At 37.7% G+C, this 18,012-nt stretch overlaps 1 long non-coding RNA gene across 2 annotated transcripts in view; it reads right to left on the bottom strand.

The window, feature by feature from the left end:
* Nucleotides 1–17,796, bottom strand: part of LOC104148944 (uncharacterized) — a 39,826-nt gene extending 22,030 nt beyond the window's left edge. For both annotated transcript variants that reach the window (XR_695233.2, XR_695232.2), the window contains exon 1: nt 17,521–17,796. This is a non-coding gene — a long non-coding RNA (uncharacterized lncRNA). The remainder of the gene's footprint in view (nt 1–17,520) is intronic.
* Between the last annotated feature and the right edge of the window lie 216 nt (nt 17,797–18,012).

Below are 18,012 nucleotides of genomic sequence, written 5' to 3'. Positions count from 1 at the left end.
ATTGAAGTTAAACACCATAGCAGAAATCATTCCAGAATTGTTTCAATGAAGAGCTCAGTTGTTATCTTATCCTGATTAAAAAGTGCTTGAGTCTGAATAAGTTTTCAGCCAGAGAGACTCAGAAATGGTGTCCAGATTCATTTTTTAACTATTAGCAACTCAGAGCTTCAGAATGACAGATTACAGCATTTTGGCAGCGTCACCAATAGACAGGGCAGTTGTGAATTTGTAAGACGTTATTGTATTGTTGGTAGCCTGAGTAAATCTAAATCTTTTCAAGCTTTGCTTCAGTAGGTTAATTCCAGGACCTGAATTACAAGGGCTATTTGAATTACATTGCAAAGACTGAACTTACTTCACTTTAGCAAAGTACTTTTTCTTAAGACTTATGAATTCCAGTTATTTTGAAATCCTGAAATATTGAAATCTTTTGATACCTTTCATATTATTTCCAAGTAAAGACAGCAAAGGTTTTCACCGACTTTCCTTGCCAGCACCTCTTTGTTTAGGTAAGTATGTTTCTTTGACTCTCCTTTTTTTTTGTGGTATCTCAGCTGCTGTAACGTACTGTGTACGTCCACGGTTACACCAACGTCTGTACAGAGGCTCTTTACTCTCCTAGACCTAAACCTGAGATATTATAATAGCACATGGAAAAAACCTTGCCAGGTGGAAAAAAAAATAAAAAAATGAATGAAGGAAATGATCAGTGGATATTTAAGGAAATTGGAGAGAGCTGCAAAAACAAGGATGATTTCACTTTCTCATGTATTTTGTTCGGGAATTTTAAAGCACTCAGCTGGCTTTAACTAATTAAGACTCAAGGCTTGATATGAGACAGGGCAGGGGACTTCACCCATTTTGTAGGGGAATGAAGTGAGACGTGATTACATGATTTGCTCAGTACAGAAGATTATTTAATATTGGATCTGTGAATAAAGATACAAATTCCAGTTACAGTTTAACCATTCGGATTGATTTTTATCAAATAATGTCAACAACACTGACAATAAAGAAAAAAGATTCTGCAGTGAAGTGTTTTCTAAAATAATTTGCTTCATCACTAGCTTGAGTTGTTAAAAGAAACCTTTATCTGACTATCATACACACAATTTTATTTAGAGTGAAAGAGCTATGATTGAGCTGTATTAACTTGAAACTATAGTTTTTCAAGCTCTCAAATAATTTATTATATATTCTCACAATAGGAAACCTGATTGAATAACCATTGCAAAAGGCAAAAAAATACAGGTTAGTATTATCAGTTCAAAAGTTCGACAAATTTTTTAAAGAGAAATAGCTAAATGAGGCTGTGACACTGCAGTAGTTTGCAGTAATCAAGGACTTTCAATAGACAAATCCCTTATCCAGTGTCTCATAACTGTATGGAAGTGAATAATCAGACTGGAAATTGGATACCTACTGTTCAAGTTTTCAGCTTAGTTTTTCATGCCTCGGTTTTCTCCAGTACAGCATCAGGATTTTTTAGGCCTCATCAGATAGATTCCGCCTACAGAAATAACAGGATGCTGAGATGCATAGTTCTGCATCTTTTCCTCTGTATTTTTCATATTAATAAAACAAAAAGAACAGGAGTCAGGGAAAATCTGTTACTAGAAATGTTTAGTCCTCCACGTCTTCCAATTTCAATTTCTCTTCCAAAGTATATTTTTGTTTTCTTTAACCCGGTCTTAAGAGACGGAGACGATGGAGCTCCTACAGTTCCCTTCAGAGATCACTGCACAGAATAATACACCTCACTGTTCCATATTTCTTTATGACATTCTGGTTAAGTTGAGCTTTTTGTATGTGAATTCTTTAAATCTGATATATAATCTCCTATTTGTAAGAGTCCCTCATTCTACTGAAAATGTATATGCTATTAGTATTTCCTACCAGGTACGCTATCTTCCCTTAATTACTCTTAGCTGAAATACATTTTCCCAATGATTTTAGGACAGTTTTGTGCTAGGAAAATATGTCTTCAAAATCAAATTTTGGTCAAAATATTTGAAGAGAGTATTTATACCTTATTCTGTATGGAAATGAATTTGAAATTTGTCTCAAGTTGAATTACGAGTGCAAATGTTTTATGTTAACTTATGGGTCATGTGCCCCTGCAGTATTTGGTCTGTTTTTCTATGCTTCTCCTTCGGATTCTCAAATTTCTCTTATAGTAAATTCTTGGCCATTTTGAGATATAATACAAACAGCGATAGGAATAGAGGAAAGCAAGGTTCAAATCTACTTAAATTTGGTTTATGTTACTCAGAATTCATATTGTTTCAACATCTGTAACTCTATATAAATAGGTTCCTTATTTGTAAATTCACTTATTGCCCTGTTCACATCTTGTTATACTACATGTTTGAAATCTCAGGGTACTGCGCTACAGCCACTGATGTACTGCAAGAAAAGTCTTATGCAAACTCTGAAAATTGCATTAGAATCAGCTCATAATTATAAGATTTTAAACACATAATTTTAGATATCCCTGATTTATAGTACCTAATTGTATTTATACTGTCTCCTGCAACTATTTGAATCTGTGAAAGTGGAAGGGTAAGACTGCAGATTCACTGATTCCTGTGTGATTTAGATTTCCGAAAACCTCCTGTGTTCCAGTCCAAATGGGAGGGAAGCTGGTGAGTGGTGTCGCTGATGGCCATGGTAGATGGTAACCTCTTGGAACTGAGGGATAGTCACCTCATGGGACCGTCTGTGGGGGAAGAGAGGGGGTAATGGAGAGTCATTCTGAGATTCAGGGTTCACAATATTGCACAAAAGCTAAATGGCCACAAAATTCATCCTGGAGACAGTGGCTAGCTATTTTGTGATGCTTCAATCAATACAAACAAGGTTTTTCAAGGAGCTGTTTCAGAGACTGTTTTTCTCATTAATGCCTTAACACTATGGCTTTTTATTTGGATCTCATTCGCCTGTTTTTAACCTTCTTTCTGCTTGTTTTCTTTTTTTTTTTTCTTTCTTTTTTTCTTTTTTAAAGCAAGACATCCATCATTGCTGCGACTGAGTAAACAAGCAACCATTTCCCCGGAGAAGGCAAATATAGTCTGCTCTCCCCCAGACAGGGAGAGAGGAAGCCTTCAAACAGAATGAGCGAGACGCCACTGCCAACACCTGGACACAACCCTTTGTTCATGTATTTACTGCATTGCATCCTGGATGTTTTGAAACTTGATTTATGTAGAAGATTATGAGAGAGCAAGTTCTCTGAACTGCCCAAACGACCCTTTCTTCAGTTGGCTCCACTCAGCACGTCAATAGATGGATGATTTTGGAAGAGAGAAAGGAGCTTTCTTCGAATTAGATGGGGCTTGGCTGTTGAGCTTTGTATCTGAGTGTCATAAAGATTTCATTCAGAATTCAGTAATAGTATAATATATTCTCAGTATTCCTCTTTATGCTGACAAGCACAAACATCCCCTAGGTAAACGTTTGGAGCGGTTTTGACGCCAGGTCATATATGAGGCACGTTGTGGTGCAGCCCAGACAAAAGAGAAACATGGCTGAAAATCATGGCATCTGCTTCTGTCATAACTGCAGAAGGGGAACATATTTATGGATATTTGGAAATCCAGAAAAAGAATGAATGTAGTATAATCACAGATCCACATGTCACTTTATAAAATGTTCAGGCAGATTCTTTTCCTAAATGTAGTAGTTGCAAGTTTTACCAGTTCATTAGCAGGCATCCATTTGCCAGCATGACTTTAACTGGCAGTATTTCATTCAGGGCCAAGTCTCTATCAAGCACTGGAAAAACAGAAGACAGAGCAGAATTTTATCAGCTGTATGCTTGCAAATGTGCCTCATTCTGTTCAAATGACGTCGCTGCTTCCTAGCATGTCTTCTCCTTAGCACAGAAGAAAAGGTTGTCAGGGCTGTACTCCAGAGGCTGCCCCAGCAAAGACTCTCAAACAGGAAAAGCAAATGATCATAACCTATCAGGATCCTCTCGACCATAAGAAAGAATAAAGTAATTTTTTTAGTCCTTGTCAGGTTCCACGGTCAAATAAACAGCACCTGACAGTCTCTGGAATCAAATATCGAAGGTCACAAAGACCTAGAGTTATTAGTAAGGAAACCTAACATTGTCCCATTGCCCTAGGGAGATTTTCAGTCACTGAGACTGATGCCCTTCAGATGCCATGTCAAGGTCTGAAGCCTGACTGATTGGTGTCTAAAAATTAAGAGCAGATGCTGCTAGACACTATTTGCTATCTATCATCTCTTCAATAATCTTGCCCAGAAATGGGAGGTTTAGCAATCAGACAATAGTTGGCAAGAAAATTAATGTCAGGAGAGGATTTATTGAGTAAGGACCCAATAAATGTGTGCTTGTATGCTTCTGGCAGTCTGCCTTTTCTTAAGGAAACATTACCAATAAAAGGTATTTTCCACTAATCTTCACCATGAGAAACATACCCATCGTCCGTGGAGGGCTTAAGACATTTTCATTAGAGTATTTAGGACCTCTAATTGAAACAGGGCAAAACTGAGTTAATTGAACAATCTGATATCTTAATTCCTTTTTGATAGTTTTAGAGTGACAAATCGACACCCAGCATTCAAATATCATGACAGCTTTATGCCACAAGAAATAGTATGAGCTAAAACAGTTGGAGGCAATCTTGGCTAATTGGATAGCTCGACATCTGTAATGGTTTACTAGATTTTTAAGACTATTTGGTATTTGCAGTGGTAGAGTATTCAAGTCCAGTCAGGATTGGATTTTCGTTGGAAGAACTCACTCACTATCTAAACGCTGTGGTCTGTGCCCAATGAGCTTGCCATTCCTTGTAAGATCGATATAATGTGCAACGGGAGAAAGTGAGTATCAGATGTACATAATGGTAAAGAGGTGACATCCTTAATCTAATGCAATTCATTTTCAGATTTGCCTAGATGGAGGACCAAAAGAAATTGGGAAGAAGGTACAGATAAAGAGTTTGGATGGATTGGCTGGACTTTGCATTCATTAGACTGAATGAAAAATAAATTTCTCTTACCATCAAGGCTGTGGCATCTTCCTTATGTCAGACAACTGGATGAAGTACTTTCTATCAGATATTTTGGGGACATTTTATTTGAACATAATAACCTTAGTCAGAGATCCACCTACCAAACATAGTCTTTAATCATCATTTGGGAAAAAAAAATGCAAAGTTCTAAAGTCTACTTTCAAGTATCTTAAGTCCTACAGACTTTTTAAGACATTATCTGCAGTCTTAATTCATCCTATTGTGAAGAACCAAGCGTAACATTTAGATACAGGGCAAAACAAGAATTCTAGATCTAGATGACTTTCGGTTCATGTAGTTTTTGCACATGTGCATGTATAGTACAATCCTAGTCTCAGCCCCATCGATTTTTAAAGGTCTGAGATTGGTGAGGAGAATAGCTAAAAATTAGTTCAAAGAAAGAGTACCTATAAGTTAATTTTTATAAAGACTATCTCTATGTCAAATTCTGTACCTTCTTTGTTTCAACAGTAGCAGTTCGTTCTACTATGTCCTTTCTTCTGCTACTCTACGTTAGGGATTTCAGTTTTGTTCTCTGTCACCTAAGTGAAATTGCATTTTTGAGAGTGCCAATAAAGCAGTCTTTACATCTTGCCATTCTTTAAAGGCAAAGAACTTTTTTGTCAGAATATCCATACTGGAGCTCAAAGACAAAGGCCCTGTTACTCACCTTTCTGTTCTGAATTCTGAAATGCTGTTACTACTTCTCAGTTCTCAGTTTCAAAAGATATATGCTTCTTGACCTAGTACTGAAGAAGTCTCATTATTAGTCATCAAAATAGTCTTTGCAATGACCCACCTAGTATTCATCAAGAAATAATGGCTTTTCTTGATGTTAGGTGACCTTGCCTTTTCCTAAGGTAGATCTGGAGAAGTAAAGGGGGACCAGCCTGCACTGCCTCGGATATGAAGGGGGCCTACATGGTATCAAGGAACAGACTTGCCTATATAATTACAAGAAGAATCAGTCCAAGGGAAAACACATTAAACAAAGGAGCTGGAATCAAGTTGACATATCACAAAATAAAACAGTGGAAGATTTCATCAATGCAGAAGGAAAGCAGCCTCTTAGAGCAGGAAGAAAAGGTGGTATTTGCTGAAATAGGAATCTGCTTTACAGAATGCATTTGAAACAAAGATATTAAATATGGTTTTGATATAGGATATTTGGTTTTGTTTAAGCTTCCTGCATGGTTCTTCAACAGTTAAGGACTGAGTGGTTTTGGTGGCAGGGCTAATTTACACAATAAAAAAAAAAAAATTAAGGCTTAACTAGCTGAATTTGTTAAGCAGGAAACACCTAGCCCTTCTTAAATGCTTCTCATCTGCAGTATGGGATGTTCCCTTATTATAACCAAGTCCATCAAATTTCTTGCCTCCAAGCTGCGTAGGCCGTAAAATAGGGCAATATCTATAAATTATCACAAATAGAAGTCTTATAAAGGATGTGGGCTTAATTCTCTCTCGTTTTCACTTGTTGCACAATCGTGTAACTTTGTAGATTTCGTGGTTGCTTTTTTTATTCATACCAGTGTGCGGGCTTCATCCAAAGACTACTGCATCACTGGAAAATTTTTGATTAACTTTCCACGGGCCTTAGATCAGGGCATAAATGAAAGAAGAACTCTCTGAATCTTTGTGCTTCATTATTTCTATTATTACGGTTACAGCCTCGATCATGCTGCTTCTAACATAGGGCATAAAAAGAAGGATACATCCTCCAAACATTTATTAATATGAAAACAATTAGCAGTAAGAGTTTTTAAAAAATAATACCAGATCACACATATCCGAGATTCATGAATTCATTCATTCATTATATTCATTTCATTAAATCCATTATATTTATATAGGTGTGAATGAGGATTTTCCTAGGTTTTATTCTAGGCCTACTGAAACGTTAGAGAGTCTTGGCTGACATTTCAAGCAAAATACCGAAGATAGGATCATCTTACTTAATGTTGTGTCCTGTCAAATTTCGTCTGGATTTCACAGTAGATATTTACTTTTACAAGACACATAGGGAATTAGAAGCATTTTCTACTTACAGAAAGTGACTACAGCCAAAGACATGAAACTTGTCAATTTATCTCGTGCAATATATATTGCAGAACATCATAAATTATGCTCTTCTTGGAGGAAAGTAGGAAAGGGCCTCTTTTAATCTTAGAGACTAGAGTACAAGAATCACAAAACCTTTCCAATTAGACCTATTTGAGGAGCTGAGTCCACAAATCAATAACAAAAATTGGATTTCTAGCAGCAGTCAAATGTAATGGTGAAGAAGGCATTTTGCAGAATCTCCTAGGTATGCAGACACTGTAAGTAAAACATCAAACAGCATAAATCCTCTCTGAGATGGGGAACAGGAAAAAAAAGTTTATGTTTATATTTACCCTGTTGACTGTTTTGCTCTGTATGCATAAATGAATATATAGTATTTTAAGTATGCCTTTGTAACACACATTACAATATTTAATTTTTTACTGTATGTGAAGCTTTGTTTCAGTGTTTGTACTTGTAAGAAATTCATTAAAAGGTAAAATCATGATAATTTTTGCAAGCATATGAAAACAGTTCAGGACTCAACTGAGGAACAGATGCCTGTCTCAGAAGGCTCTTCTATCACTCTCGTCTACTGTGCACCTGCTCTTCAATGGTACTTAACCCGTACTGGGACTTCAATGTGCTGTCTCCTAAGAGAACACAAATTTCTTTCCTAACATGCTTATTGGTACAGAGCCAGCCAGTGGAAACATGACACAAGTCCTTATTTTCTTAAGCAGTAAAAAGGTATGCCATTATGAGTTTGGTCAGTTCTGGCAACTAATATTTAGTTGCAGAGAACTGCTGTCAAGGTTTCTAGGCTGGTAAAGTTTGTGAACTGCTAGGCAGAGATCAGAAGTTAACTTCTGTGAAAAAGGTAGCTGCAGTATCTGGCAATACAAGAGTTTGTGTACAGGTTCTCTGAAGTTGCAGAATGGAAATATAAGTTTTTTCTACAATAATACATGCAGAGTGGGCTCTGTTAAGGCATATTTGTGTTGCTGTGCAAATGTTTTGCAAGTTTTGAAGCCTTACTCTTCAGTTTTCTTAGCCTGTTGGAAGAAATCTCATTTAACTGGCATTTTTACATCTACATTAATTCTTTTAAAACACTGAAGTGAGTGTTCTACAGCTATGTAAAGAAACGCATTATCAAAGCATTAAGATATGATTAAACTGACATTTTCTTAAGAAAACGAAAGGAGCAGGAAAAAGCCATTCTAAAAGGACTGAGTGCTACATACTCCAGATATTATCTTCAGTGCTTACTCAGGGATCTTTAAAGAAGCTTATTACCAAGTACCCTAAGAAGACAAGTGTGGATGTGTACAGATCAGAGGAATGCAAGTTAATGCACCTGCCAGATTTTACTATCGTACAAAGCATGTCAATCAGCACTCAGACCTTGCATTTAAAAATGTGTTCCCTCAGATTTTTTTTCAGTGCTGTATCTCACATAACTAGATTTTCCTAGTCGGTAGCCATCCAGTGTTGCGAATGTCATAAATTATGCTACTGAATATATATCACTGAAATTAATGAGAATATTGCTTCATTAGCCTCAATAGTGGCTTATAGAAATACTAATAGATACAATTGCTATGGGTACATAAGTTTAAGAAGTCTTCTTCATATTCTCCATAGGAGAGAAAAATAATATTTTTAAAGTAAAATATAAACCAGTTTTCTTTAAGAAAGAGAAATTAATATGCATGAGTTAAATAGATTGGGCAGTTTATAACACATGAAAATAAAGCTATTTGAAGCAAAGCTACCTGATAGCTACCTAAAATTCACAACCCACAAAGCTGTTTTCAAAGTTATGCATCAGTGTCAATTCAGTCTTTATTAGGAAAAATATTAACAGAAAACCCTCCTAAGAGCTGAGCGAGGTCATCAGCTGGAAATGCCTGCATTAGCAGAGCGTGTTAGCCTGATGTGCCGGGTAGCCCCAGAAAGGCAGCAGGCTGCCTGGATGGAGCAGCCATGACAAGGACATGCAGAAGAAGTCTCACCAGAGTTAAAAGTATTAGTGTCGTTGCACAATGCACTAGTAAGGCCTCATTTATCATCCTGTGCAAAATTCTGGCATCTTTGTTAAAAAAAAAAAAAATCCTAACTGGAAGAGGTGTGAAAGGAACTACTAGGAGGATATGGGGAAAACAAACATTGCTTCAAATGAGAAAGAGCTTGGTTTACTTTGTCTACAATAACATTTAGAAGACATGCAATTGGTCTCTGTAAATGGATCAGAGAGAGGAGCTCTGTAATTTAGAGGACACTCATTGCACAAGAACAAGCAGTTCAAGAGCATCAGAGAGTTGAAAGGCCCTCCTGTGCCATCAGGCGGCAAGACTCGGTTGCCCAGCAGGACCTTCCTGTCTTTGGTTCCCTACTGAAATCAAGACATCAAACTTTGGGAGGGCCTATATGCATCCCAGTCCTCATGGCTCATCTGCGCCTCATTTCGTGCAGGTGATCACTCTCTCTTACATGCAGCTCTCACTTATGCAGGCTGACAGGCTTTCAGACTGTACAGAACAGCTCAGCACCTTGCAAGTCTGGTTATATTCAGTTTTATCTATTTTCAAGATTTCAAATAATATTTTTTTGAGTGAGAGCTCAGTATTTTCTGAGTTAGGGTTTCAGGTTCTGGTCTCAGATGGAAGTCTTTGTAAAGAAGCTAGAATAAACATAAAGTGAATGAAGATATTCAGGTGACACTGTTGTACTGAAAATATAGTCATAGAAATAAATGGGCTTTATCAGATTGCTGGTACCTCCAGCAACGCTGACATTTGCATTCTGCTCTCCTACCTCTGTCAAACTTTAGTTCTGTTGAAATAATGAATTCTCACACTGATATTTGCCTCTTAGCATGAGGCATTTAGAACAAGTCAAAACATTTTCAGGGATGAATTTTGGAAGTCTATTAAGATGCAAAGATTTAAAAAGGAGAAATCTGTACAGATGTCATGGGTTAGAGATTTCTCTTTTTATCAGTTCTCACAAAACATGTCCACATATACTGTGCTTTCCAATAGGAAAATGAAGCACAAATCCTATTGGGCTCACCAGCAGGGTCTGATGTCCAAAGGCAGATATTTTATTTAAATGATCTTATACCGCTCAGTGGGAAATACCATTTTCATTGTGTTTACAAACATGTTAGCATTTATTAAAATGTTTTTGTGCTGCCCGTAAGATATGTATTCTAAAAGGTATATTTGTGAACAGCTTTAGAAAAGCAGAAATTTTAAAGATTGATCATTTGAGACACGTTATTTCAGGTTGAAACTTCTGTTGCAAAGAACTAGAAGCCAGGTGGTCAGAACGGTTTTAATACCAGAGAATGAACGGACCCTAACACGCTTTGAAATAGTTGTCTCTTTATAACTTAGTGGCTACTTTTGAGACACGCTGATGATCTACGCCAGTGGTTTCCCCAGCCACCCCCACGCCTCACTTTACTGTGGTTATCTGCTTCGTCATTAGCATTACCGTGTCCTTGTGGCGAGTTCTGCATACAGGACTTCAGGTTCTAACAGCTACTCATTAGTTTTGGCATCATCACGTTTTATAAAACACTGAGTAAATCCTTTGATAAATCTCAAAAGTGTTGTTCTTTGAAGACTGTTTGTCCTCCCTGAGTTTTCCAGGGGGCAGAGACACACTTTGTGAAGGCAGAGAAATGATTTTAATTACTCAAAAAAGAGAGCAACCTCGTCCCATCTTGCCAGGTTTTGGCTGCTAGGAACTTTTTCTCTTCACTTTACCTGTCTTTTAATATAACGATCTCTTCACTGAGTAAGCATCAGCTCGGGAGAGCTACTGAAATCAGGTCAGGAGCTCAGGGGAACTATGATGCTGTAATATGTGTAGAAGAGGAAAGCAGAGGTGAATCAGTAGAGAGGGGCAAGGCTGTTACTAAATGAGGGGGACAAAACCCCTAGGTCCTGGTTTATTCACCTTTGATCCCTCCGAAAACATCACTGAGTATTGATTATTTGCATTGTGCTGCTGCCTACAGGCACTAATCACTGCGTTTGAGGAGAGGCGACAGAGTTTACATACTGTATGGGAACAGAGTGGTCATCTTACGGGAAAGTGCAGTAGTAAGGGAAAGTGCAGAGCTGGGTGCAGAGGGACATGAAGGCAGAATGAAGGGGTTCATGTTAAAGAAAAATTGGTCTTGGGGAAACCCAATACTTAAGATGAAAAACCTGTTCCAAGTATGACTGAGTATTGCCTTTCCTGACATTTTAAATCAGTGGGTCAAATTACTCTGTTTAAGCAACGATCAGGCTCTGCATAATCAATAAGAATGACATTTTCAAACAGATTTAGCCATAGAAAAAGCAGACTTCCATGTAATTTATGGAAACTAGGGCTAATACTACTCTCATACACATATGCTTAGTGCTGAATTCCAAAATGAGAGCTAGCTGAAGAACAGATTTTCTGCCCAGTGAAAAGCATATTTTCCAATATTTTATAACTTCTATAAAACTAACTTCAAAAAAGTTTCTTTTCCTTTTGAGGGGACCATTTTCTAAATTTTCATTTATGGATGCTTGAATCCTTTCTGTTAATAAATTTGAAATATTTTAGCTATCTTTAAAGCATATTTCTATTTTGAAATGAATTTATATCATGTTTTAAATCATAAAACATTAACGCTGAAAAAATCAAAACAGGATTAGTAAATATTTTCTAAGCATTTTTCACCAACATTTTGCATTCAATATTTTTAGTCAAAACAGTGTCTCACACTGGAAAACTTTTCAACACACTTCTTATGATCAGTTCTATTTTAATTCTAAAATTTCAGACCTAAAAAAGTTGATCCAATTTTTATATATTTTTAAGATGCTGCAGCTCCTACTTACTTGAGAGGATTTAAGACTCCAACTTAAGTCACCAATAAGTCATGTCCCTATTTCAAAAAGTGGGTATCCAGTTCTTTGACGTTGCCATAACCGCATCACTGAGGATTTCTCTAAGGTAGAGATTTTTTGGGTTGTATCAGGTTTCTTTTAAGCCCTATCCCAATACTTTTTGTTGAGGTAAGGAATGAATGAGGACTGGAAGGCAAGCAAGGGGTGTGTGGAGGGGGTCTCTTTCCAGGTTTGATACTTTCTTATATAAGTTTTCATATACAATCCAAAATGCCAGAATATTTTTAAGCTCTGTTGTAACAGAGGCAGGAGGCTGTTTTCAGAGTACAGTTGAAATATTTTTTAGTGAGGTGGAAAGGTCACTTAGTATTCCTCTTCCTTGAGACTCCTATGCATGAAAAGATTTTTAGAGCAGATATTTATCAGTCTGTCATTGTGATCCTTTAATCCTTTGGCGGAAATGATGCAACTTCTTAGCAAAATGGCTACCACCAGCATTGTCTTAATACGGAGAACTTCCACAGTGACTGATAAGTTTCATGGTGCCATACAAAAAATATTCATTACTATCCCCTCTGACTTTGCCTGAAATTAGGAGTCTTGTGGAACGTTTCAGTGATAGGAAAGTAATTCTAGAATATGGGTATTACTTTGTTACAGTCCTGCTTATTTGTAAAGAATATTAATTTACATAAACCTATCTTATATAGGAAGTCAGATGACATTACCATAGCAATTTTGGTACCACTGCGGTCTTGAAATGCATGGATTAGCCATAGAAATTAAAATAACTTTTCAGATTTAGAAGAATTCTGAGAAGATTTCAACATTTAATTTACTTTGAAATGAATACTCAGTTTCAATCAATGAGTATTGCGCTATAGTATTTCCATTACAACATGCAGCACCTTGGATCCAATTGATCTTCCTGGCATATATACTTGAAAAGACCTGCACTGTCATGTATGGTATGAAGGATTTCTTAGCTTAGTACCTGGAAAAGTGTATATTCTCTAAAGACTATCTTCTACTTGGGCATTGCATGTTTTGACAGTGATTGTTCTGCTGAGTACTTTGATTTCTCTTATGTGTATACCTTAATTTCTTACTTTTAATGTATAAACTTTCAGATATAAATTCTCCTTATCACAAAATTCCCATTATGTTTGAAAAGTTATGTGATGTGGAATGTTCTTTTTTTTTACTACCCTCCTAGATTCCTTGGGGTAAAACATATAACCCTGAGATACTTCTAAGTGAAAGAAGTGTTTCCATCTGTCAGAGATGCCCAAGACTTCACCCCATGCAGCAGCTACTCCATCGCGTACAGAAAGGCTATGATTATACCCTGGAAATACTGAAGTTTTTTGACCATTAGGACAAACTGTCAATCAGCTTTGTATAAAACACACTTTTTACATCACAAATCAGCTGGAAAACAGCTTGAGCAATAATTAATACTTGACCCTCTCTTAGACAATATTCCTTTGAATTATTTCTTCAAAACTGTAATTTCCTCTATTTTCTTAAATCATTCTGTTATTTTGAAAAGGGCTGATTAATGTGCATTAATAACAATAAATATTCATGACCAGGGAGAAAGCTTGCTCGTCCTGTCCTCGCTGATTGCTTCACACTAGCAATAAGTTATTTTTTGGAAATAACATAACCGTGAGATATCAGGAGTTGCTAAACATTAAATCTATGAGTACATCCTATAATTCTTTAACTAGAGTTGAAGACACAATGAGCTCCACATACATCATTGCTCTTTATACCTTCCCTTGACCTCCCACCCTAAACTGATCTCTGCACGTCAATATCTAGGTGACTGAATGTCAAAGAAGTGGCAAGTGAAAGAGGCACCAATCATGAAACAGGTTTATTGCAAAATGGGTTGATAATCTTTGTATGCATCTTGTTGCTCTTTCCATTTTTGGTGATAAGTGCAGGATCAGAGACAATCACTATTCTAAGAAGATTGTGAGCTTGACTGATTATGAGCTCCTTGTGGACAAAATATTACTCTCAAAAGCAGTTCCAGGGGGATCAGCCCAGCTGTGGGTGTGCAGTATTCCTCAGAGTAAATTCATGACGCAACCCATGATGCAACAGAATTTGAGTGAACCTGCCACTGACTCAATTTAACTTATTGGAGTAAAGTAGGAACAGATCATTTTGTGTAAATAGCTCCCTCCAAAATTTTAAATTATATTCCTTTCTCTCCAGCAAGATCTACCCATAAATTACTGGTGAAATCCCAGGATTTTTACAGTAAACTCTGTAATCTAACTTCTACGTAAAGCTCATCCATATGTCTAATTCTAAACTCCCTGAAGCCAGGAAGCATCTTTATATATGTTCCCACAGGTCCAAGACAATGAGATTCAAGTGTAATTTGTTTAGATATAGCTATAAATGAAATGCTTAGTATCATTTGGTCCTTCTAGTCCCTGTTTATGAAGTGGAATGACAACATTTCCCTGTATGAGGGAAAGTTTTCTTGAGCTTCCCTCCGTTGTTAACTTGATCGAGTTTCATTCTAAGCATATGAAAAGCGGCTTCCACACTGAATTCTCTAACAGAAGCCTAAAAGAAGCCTTGTATATTTAAAACGAAGCAAAAGTGATCTAAAGCAACTGTGCCACAACAGTTCCATAAAACATTCCAAAAATGGGTATGACTTACCATGTTGCATAACATTTGACAAATCCTAACTAATCTTCAGGACAACACTGATATATGTACACAGTAACTATTTACCTTCTTTTACCAAGCAGAGAATTAAAAAAGGGCTTAGGACCAAGGTTCAAGATGAACTTGCCTAAAGCTAAGTACTTGAGTTTGTTTTTAGGACTCTAAATAAAAATGGCCAGTTTTTAGAGCTGCAGATCACAAATACCTCCAAATAAATCTGGTGACAGCTGTAGCTTTTACACAATGAGGAATCAGGGGTTCAAGTGTCTGATTGATGTGCTTAATTTTGAAAATGTCAGCCTACGGAGCTTGGAGCTTGCCCCATAACAAGATAAGCAGTTAATCAAGTGAGAACGGGCTCAGTTTGAGGGAGAGCCAGTTCCTGTTCTCATACGGGAGCAGGTGGAAAAATTCATGGGTTAAGGCAGAAGCAAGAGCAACAGTGAGTGGGGCTGTCCTTCCTTCTGCAATATCCAGTGGATCTGAATATACACCTACCTATAGGACACTATACAGTATTGTATAGGGATCCCAGTGAGCAGCTGTTGAGCAACTCCTCGTATCAGAAGGAATAATCTTCAACTACCTCTAATTTGCTTCTGAGTCCTAAAGCATTATCTTTTCACAGTGTTTTTCTTTGCTATGTGGATACATCACCTAACCTGCGCCAAACTCAGGTACGTCTAACATACATAAACTCTGTTGTGCTGTGGAGGTCTACTCTTAGGTTTCTTTGTTTCCCTGAGCTGAACGCGTGTAAAGATATCCCTTTTCTCCTCAATTTTCTCTACCTACCTTTAGTCTATTTCAGATTTGTGTGCTCTTTCCACATGCCAGTCATGATTCCAACTGCAGTTTGAAGAAATTTATCACATATATGCATATGAATAAATATTCATAGGTAATGCTCCCTTTATTAAACAGACTCTTTGCTTTTAGCATATCCAGTTGTCATTCTGGCTAGGCAGAATCTGGGTAACGCATCAGTATTTTGCACATCTGACTTGTTCAGCAGAGCTATAATTTACCCTTCTTTAGCCATTTTCAGGGGCTACTCTGAAAAACAGGAGTATGTGAGAGGTAACGCTGTGTTTCTCCCGCTTCTTGGAACACTGTTAGTTAGTCACAAAGCCTCCTCTGAGGATGTGGAGGCTAGAGTTTGCTTTCCTAAATTGACCTTGTTTTACATTGCAGAACGATCTTGCTTTGGTGTGTCATTATAATAATATGTGCATTAGTAAGTACAAAATCAGGCACAAGGATGGCTTTAAACAGAGAGCATAGCACTTTAACTTGATAATGTTAGGATGTTCCCACATACATCAGGCACTAAATCAGTTCCAGTGAGAGGTGAAAGGTTTTATACCATGTGACTGATAAGTAGAGACTGGCTTTTTTCAGTCTGTCCCAATGACAGTTCATTTCTCAACCCTCTCATCTGCTGCTCTGATCGAATAGAGCGCAGATGAAGAGTGACTTCTAACAGGCAAAATGTTACTTGCCCTGTCCCAGGTTTCAGTCACCTCTGGTCTCTGCCTTCATGTGCAGGGGGCTGAAGCTGCAGTAGAAACATGCTAAATATTGCCATTTCTCCTTCTAACATAAATTGCCTAGTCAGTTAATACAGATTGGCCCTTCCCCTGAGCTCCTTGCCAAATTGACCCACAAGGGAAAAATACTCTTGCTGATCTCTAGACCAAAAGATTTGTCATGATCACCTTGTCCAGGAAGCACAGCCCTGCAGAGAAGGTGCTCAGGCCACTAATGGGAGAAGGAAGTCCCTGGATGACCAGGGTGGAGACCAAGAGAATCAGTTTGCTTCTAGAGGAAGGGCTTAGGAAAGTTATAAGCAAAATCTCAAATCCTTGAAGTCTGAATGACGGAAACTAAACATTGTTTTTGAGTGTATACTGAACTAATCTTGTTGTTTAGGTACTGCTGCACAGTAGTAGGGATCTGGGTTCTCTATCCCTGACACAATTTTCACTACGAGCCGGGCAGAGATCTCTGGCCTGTGTTTCCTTGGGAAGGAGGAGACAATTCTGCTCTTCACCTCACAGGTGTATGATTCCCTGTGCTGCAGAGATGGGAGCCACCAGCACGTGTAGACATATGATGTTCGAACGTTACCCACGCTATGCCTGAGTATTTTAACAACATATTTTTCCTCAAAACCCTATGCAAATAGGTTTCTGACTTCTTGCAGTTGTCACTTGAGGGGTGCAGGAGAGGTTTCCCCTGCTTAGAACAAGAGTTCTAATTCAATAATAATAATACCAACAGTTAGCACTTCTCTCCTACCTTACAGTCTCCAGAACACGATATAAATATTAGCTGATTAACCTACCCCAGTCAGGACAATGGCTGTCACATGTTTGTCCAGAAAAGGACAATAAGGCTGGGATATTCACAAAAGCCTAAGGGAGTTCCCTGCCCAAATCACGCTGCATGTCAATGGGAGGTGAATGGTAACTCCCTGAGGTACCCTTGAAAAACTGAGCTTTAAAAGATCATGTCTACAGTCAATTTAGCATACAATTAAGCATTTCCACAAAGCAAATAGCACTAGAATTGTTCAGAACGTAATCCTGCCCCCTTGTTAAAACATGCTTGGCTGTTCAGCATTATGCAGAATGACTGTCACCACAGCACTTTGAAGTCACTATCGCTAATGCAAACATGCACAGGTACAAATAATTCAGTAGCAGAACACTGATGCTAACCGAGTTTCTTATGCCGTGTATGATCCTGAAGATTTCAGGATCATATTTTAGTCTATTTATTTTCCACACAAAGGGGTACTTTACAAAATCTGCTAAATAGCTAGGCCTACTTACTGGGTTCCAGGAATATCCACTGCACACGCCTGCTCCTCTGCCTCGCTGCTCCTCCGCTCTCTTTCACCAGCAGCTGGTCTCTGAAAGGATGTCAGAGACTGATCTCTTTGCTTTGCTGAGGCTGCGGGATTGTTTCTCTTCTGGTCTGCAGAGATCTGTCAATATTAGCTTAAATGTAGGTTCTTTTTTCTTGTAAAAAGAAAAGATAATAATTCTTCTTCCTGATGGTGGCTTAGAGCACTTTAGATTATCCCTTGTTATTTCTTTGCCAGAAGAATTGTATATTCTCTCTTCATAAGAATTATACCAGTTAACAATCCTCAGGCCCAAACTTTGTCCCATGAAGAACTAACATCAATGGGAGTTAGTAATATCCTCTAAGGGTAGAATTAGGATTCTCACAGAAATCTTTAGGTTCAAATAAGACGGTCTTCGCTGGTGTAACCATAGCAGCTCTCATGTCCTACATAGTATTTTTAAAGGATATCTTGG

Source organism: Struthio camelus, chromosome 2, assembly GCF_040807025.1.
Source record: "Struthio camelus isolate bStrCam1 chromosome 2, bStrCam1.hap1, whole genome shotgun sequence".
Taxonomy (NCBI): Eukaryota; Metazoa; Chordata; class Aves; order Struthioniformes; family Struthionidae; genus Struthio; species Struthio camelus.
This window is presented reverse-complemented; position numbering and strand designations above follow the sequence as displayed.